The sequence below is a fragment of the Etheostoma spectabile genome, chromosome 23, assembly GCF_008692095.1.
Source record: "Etheostoma spectabile isolate EspeVRDwgs_2016 chromosome 23, UIUC_Espe_1.0, whole genome shotgun sequence".
Lineage (NCBI taxonomy): Eukaryota > Metazoa > Chordata > Actinopteri > Perciformes > Percidae > Etheostoma > Etheostoma spectabile.
Genome location: NC_045755.1, coordinates 1285096 through 1291260, shown reverse-complemented (window position 1 = coordinate 1291260; position 6165 = coordinate 1285096). Strand labels below are relative to the sequence as shown.

The window sequence follows — 6165 nt, the reverse complement described above, 5'->3', positions numbered from 1 at the left end:
AAAGAGCTGTCCAAAGACACTAGAGACTAAATTGTACACCTCCACAAGGCTGGAAAGGGCTACGGGGGAATTTCCAAGCACCTTAGTGAAAAAAGGTCCACTGTTGGAGCAATCATTAGAAAATAGAAGAAGTTAAACATGACTGTCAATCTCCCTTGTACTGGGGCTCCATGCAAGATCTAACATCGTGGGGTCTCAATGATCCTAAGAGAGGTGAGAAATCAGCCCAGAACTACACGGGAGGAGCTGGTCAATGACCTGAAAAGAGCTGGGACCACCGTTTCCAAGGTTACTGTTGGTAATACATTAAGACGTCATGGTTTGAAATCATGCATGGCACGGAAGGTTCCCCAGCTTAAACCAGCACATGTCAAGGCCCGTCTTAAGTTTGCCAATGACCATTTGGATGATCCAGAGGAGTCATAGGAGAAAGTCATGTGGTCAGATGAGACCAAAATAGAACTTTTTGGTCATAATTCCACTAACCGTGTTTGGAAGAAGAAGAATGATGAGTACCATCCCAAGAACACCATCCCTACTGTGAAGCATGGGGGTGGTAGCATCATGCGTTGTTTTGTTTTTTCTGCACATGGGACAGGACGACTGCACTGTATTAAGGAGAGGATGACCGGGGCCATGTATTGCAAGATTTTGGGGAACAACCTCCTTCCCTCAGTTAGAGCATTGAATATGGGTCGAGGCTGGGTCTTCCAACATGACAATGACCCGAAGCACACAGCCAGGAGAACCAAGGGGGGGGGGCTGCTCTAAGAAGCACATCAAGGTTCTGGCGTGGCCTAGCCAGTCTCCAGACCTAAACCCAATAGAGAATCTTTGGAGGCAGCTCAAACTCTGTGTTTCTCAGCTACAGCCCAGAAACCTGACTGATCTAGAGAAGATCTGTGTGGAGGAGTGGGCCAAAATCACTTCTGCAGTGTGTGCAAACCTGGTGAAAAACTACAGGAAACGTTTGACCTCTGGAATTGCAAACAAAGGCTACTGTACTAAATATTAACATTGATTTTCTCAGGTGTTCAAATACTTATTTGCAGCTGTATCATACAAATAAATAGTTAGAAAAATCATACATTGTGATTTCTGGATTTTTCTTTTTAGATTATGTCTCTCACAGTGGACATGCACCTACGATGACAATTTCAGACCCCTCCATGATTTCTAAGTGGGAGAACTTGCAAAATAGCAGGGTGTTCAAATACTTATTTTCCTCAGTGTATTATTTTAGGACACAAGTAAAAATGTTTGCTGAAGTCTGTTAAAACCAATTTGATCTATAAGCTTAACACCTGTTCTTTGTTTTTTAGCTGGTATGTTTTAATGTGACGGTCAAGCAGACGTATGCAAAATTCATCCACTGGGTATTGGTAGTACCAAGAATAACCCAATAAGTAGTATCAAAACTTCTCCAGTCAGATGCTGCCTGCATTCAGTCTTTTTTGTACCTAGATCTAGAAAAATAGACAGTTTTTATGGTTTTGCTTTCAAGCGTTCTTTCATTAAATGTGATTGGCCCACAAAAAAAACAATAAAAGGTATCAAATGAAGTACTCTGTTGGTATTGGTACAACCCTAGGGACTTGGACCTAGTGATGCAGATGTTTGAGAAGTCATGCTTGCCAGGCTACAGTTGCATTTTGGGTCCATCACCAAGAGAAATTGCCTTAGGATTTTGCTGCATTCATTGGTTGTGGGCCACTAACGGGAAGTAGAACGTTCACTCACACACAGACATATAGGTCCTATTGATGGCAGACATTTCAATTTTATTTGTATCAATTCATAAGAAGAGTTATCTCAAGACACTTTACAGGTCTAGACCACACCATAATTTACAAAGACCCAACAATTCTAGTAATTCCCCAGAGCGAGAAAAACTCCCTTTTAGGAAGAAACCTGAGACAGACCCAGGCTCTTGGAAGGTGGTGTCCAACGGGGCCGGTTGGGGGTGTGATAAATAGTGGCAATAACAGTCACAGTAAAAGATAATGAAACCGGGACTAGAAATAGACGTCGTAGTAGTTCATAGGATAGCAAAGCACTGCAGTATTGTTACAGGACTTTGCAGGGCACCGCAGAGCATAGAAGGCTGTAACAGGGCATAACAGAGCGTGCAGCAGGACCATGATTTTGGTGCCACCCTAACCCAAGGAAACACGCTGGGGAATAAACTCCCCAGAGCTAGGTTAATTAAAGCACAACTGCAACTGATGATATTAACGAGGGCTTCACTCTATTTAACTACTCAGGAAGACGTGTCAGTGAGCCTATGTGTGCAACACCAGGGAGCTGCAACGGGAAAGCCTAAATGGAATGGAGCCATTGCTAATAACTATGATTACACCTGTTTTTTTCCACTTTTTTACTATGACAAATTATGTCAAAATCCTCATTGTTATCTAATATAAGTGGCTATTGTGTAAGCAAGCTAATACACCCAGCAGACATAGAGCAACAATACCATTCATTTGAAGTCATGTTTCTGGTCACTTGAAGAATTTAAGTCCAAGTCTCAGTCAACTAATAATAGTGTCCACCATTTCCTCTTTATTTAAAATTCTGAGTTCCTCAATTGGCTGCACATCATTGAGTAATCTGTTGAGTGTCCATTGTATAGGGAGTAGTGAATGAATGAATAAGGGAGTGGATTGGGACACAGCCTGTATTTAAGTTATTATAGCTTGCTAGATGTTTGACTATTTGCACTACCTAGTCCCTAACTGTATATGTATATGTACATGGTAACACCATGCTAAAAAGAATAGCTTATAGTTCTTTATTGGCAGCTGGCAAAACTTTATTTTGGTTATGGACCTGGTTATTACAAACACAGTGGCCTGCCAGCAAATCACTTTAATTTCTAACAATAGCCTAGGCGAGGAAACACAGAGCAACATTAACACCCATGTGGCCACCTGACTAATGTAGCCTAAGTCCAATATTCATTCTCTTTGGGATCTGTCTTGTCATCCACCAACCCCTGACAAAAATAGCAGAGTTATAATGTTAGCTTGCTGTCTGCTAACATTAGTTTTCTGTGTGTGTGCTAAGCAGGTAGCGCACAGTGGGTTTATTAGAGCTTATTTTACTTTCTGTTTGCTGAAAACATTCTAGAATATCTGTTTTCTCAAGCATTTCCAGTGGTAATATGTCAGATTGCTTTCGTTACAGCCATGTTGTTTACTAAAACTTGAACCTGAAATCCTGGAAAGGTTTTTTTGGCCAACTTGAGGACTGAACCTTAAAATAGGCTCTAAACATGTAGGTCTTTTGCATATCATACATTTTGAAATAGGAGAAAAAAACAAGGTCCAGCCAATATAAACAAGGGTTCCACTCTATTCATTTCCCCAGTAAGCTGTGCCGGTGAGCCAGCCCAGCAGACACAAAACCAGAGTCCTGGAAAAATATCTAAATGGGATGTAGCCATTGTTAATTGTTAATTGCTTTTCATGCAATGTCTGCTGTGAAAATACCCATTATCAGCTAATAAAATTAGCTAGCTAATACGTCAGCAAGGAAACACATTTAAAATCACAATTCCCACCAGACAAAGAGCACCTTCGAATGTAAATCTTTTTTTTTTTTTTAACTCTGGTTTGTTCTCTTCCAAGTACAGAAGAGGATTAGGGCCACTGGTGAAAAAATGATTTGAGTTCTGACTTTAATCTCCGAATTCTGACTTTAAACTCAGAATTCTGACTTTAATTTCAGAATTCTGACTTTAATCTCCAAATTCTGACTTTAAAGTCAGAAGTATGGGTACCTGTAAGGGACCAATGAGAGGGAATAACTTTGCATGATGTAGCCGGAGAACCACACACTGAACATTTCGGATTTAAGTGAGTTTTTTCGTAGTCAAGGATTAGGGCCACTGGTGAAAAATGTATTTGAGTTCTGACTTTAGTCTCAGAATTCTGACTTTATTCTCAGAATTCTGACTTTATTCTCAGAATTCTGAGATTAAAGTCAGAATTCTTACTTTAAAAAAATCCCCCAAACTTTATTTAATATATAACTTTATTGCCCAATAAATTAAACATAACAGGCAACAACATTACATAACATATGTTATATTACAGAAACATTATCAACTATTAGAACCATAACTTACATGTCACACACATGAAAAGGCTTCAAATGTGTAAAACTAAAAAAAGACACAAGACCACAAACAAACAAAGTAACTACAGCTGTTCTGAAATTCCAGACCAGTCTGATGCCTGTTGGCCAGTAACCCCCCCCCTCACATTTCTTTATCAGTGTTCCGTATCATAACCATGAAGTGCATGAACAGGAATGAATTACAAATTATTACAATAACACAGTACCAATGCAATATCCGTTATTGCATTGGTACTGTGTTATTGTAATAATTTGTAATTCATTCCTGGCTACAACATGAACACATGATTAAAGTAAATTCTGCTCGTTTTCAGCCCGAAAGTGGATCAGCTGCTGTGTCCTCCTGTGTGAAACAGCACGGTATATATAGACATCCGCCTATGTTTGCTGTCTGAAAGCAGGGTTGATGTAGGGTGAGACTGAACCTTATTGTACGTGTGCTATAAAACTATAAAAGTCTAAAGCTCTGTGAAGCCACAGAGCTTGGTGTTAATGTGTATTTTTGTACTGGAAGGCCCTGTCATTCACATTACAATTAGAAAATACAGCCTATTTTAGTGGCGCTGTAAAGAACCAAGACGGTGATTTTGCATGTTTTGTGGTACTACAAAGTGTGTATACTGCCCCCCCCCCCCCATTGCTCTGCTTCGCACTCGTTTACACTTGTGTAATTCATGTTCGTTTGCATGATCATCAAAGTGCGGAAGTTTAACACCATTTACTATAAAATAATCTCGGTCGTTTTAAAGTCCACAGGAAAAATGTGCAGGGTAACACATAATAGCTGCAGAGATTTAAAAAACAAGTGACCCCCCCCCCCCCCCATATTTTAATTCCTGCTCATATATAAGTACATGAAAGTATTCTTCCAGATATTGCACATGGCATTGCTTACTTATATGAAGTGTAAGCAGCATCCCCTCCTCTCCTTTTTCCTGTTACGCCCGCTGCCCTTCAGGTCACTGTTCAGTTAGGGGGTGTGTGGCTGTCAGTGAAGGCGCCTAATTCTCTTGATGAGACGTGGAATTACAAAACCAGCGTATGTGAGCGGAAGCAGCAGGCTGTCTGAAGCTGTCGGGCACCGCTGTCAGATGTCAACAACAGCTCAGGGGCAGGAAGTGGCACTGTTTGGGGGCATGTAGGCCAGACCCTACGAGGCACTTTCCTCCTCCATCCCACCTCCCTGTCTCTGTCACACATGGACCTACACACGCTTCAAACCTTCCTTTCCGTTCTATCCATCAACTCAACATACACCATCATTCAGTGAGTTTATCCTCAGCCCTTTTAATGTTGGGCTCACCCCATCTTCAGGTGTAGCCATTCAGAAAAGCTAAAAAACTTTGGCCCAGTCTCACTTAAGGTGGACTGACCTTTAAAGGTGGGCAAATTCCATTAGTCTCCGCCCAAGCAGCGCTCAGAAATCCTTCCAAATTAGTCGGCACCCAGTATGAAATAGACTTATTAAGTGACAGAATTTTAAAAAAGCACCCACTGTAATCCATGCAGCTTTCTGTTTACTAAACCAGTTTTCCAATGTGTTGGCGACGTTGAACGTGACACACCAGAAAAAAACCCTGAAAGGCATATTGGTCGGCAAGGCGAAAGGAGTCTATTGCTTATTATTTGTGGGTTTGTTTGTGTTAAAAAAAAACTGCGTGTACACTCTAATTCTGTTGGGTATAACTCAGCCTGTATGTCTTCTGCCAATTCTGATTTCTTCAGGGTTATCTCAGCTTGGCCTTGAAAACTATCTTACTAGACTTTGTCTGTGTTACAAACAGGGAAGGAGGGCTTGTACCAGGCATTGGGGATCTAATGAAAACATATGTTGGCTGCATTATGGGAAATGTAGGATGCAGTATTTTTGTAGCTTGACTCAATAGGGGCTAAAGGTGCTGAAACACAAAGGAGATTGTTGGCCGTTAGTAATAGAATAGATAGTTCTTTTATAGCAACTACTCAAAGCTCTTCCACATACTACAGGAACCATTCACACACTGCCGTACAAGGTGCCACCTGCTC

General features: G+C 41.0%; 1 protein-coding gene across 5 annotated transcripts in view; it reads left to right on the top strand.

Annotated features, from left to right (window-relative positions):
- Positions 1 to 6165, top strand: part of scube1 (signal peptide, CUB domain, EGF-like 1) — a 121920-nt gene that overhangs the window by 16731 nt on the left and 99024 nt on the right. The window contains exon 1 of one of the 5 annotated variants that reach the window (XM_032505299.1): positions 3521 to 3584. The exons of the other annotated variants lie outside the window; for them this stretch is intronic. The gene's annotated coding sequence lies outside the window, so the exon portion shown is untranslated. Of the gene's footprint in view, positions 1 to 3520; positions 3585 to 6165 lie in introns of those variants that run through there. 5 annotated transcript variants of the gene reach the window in all.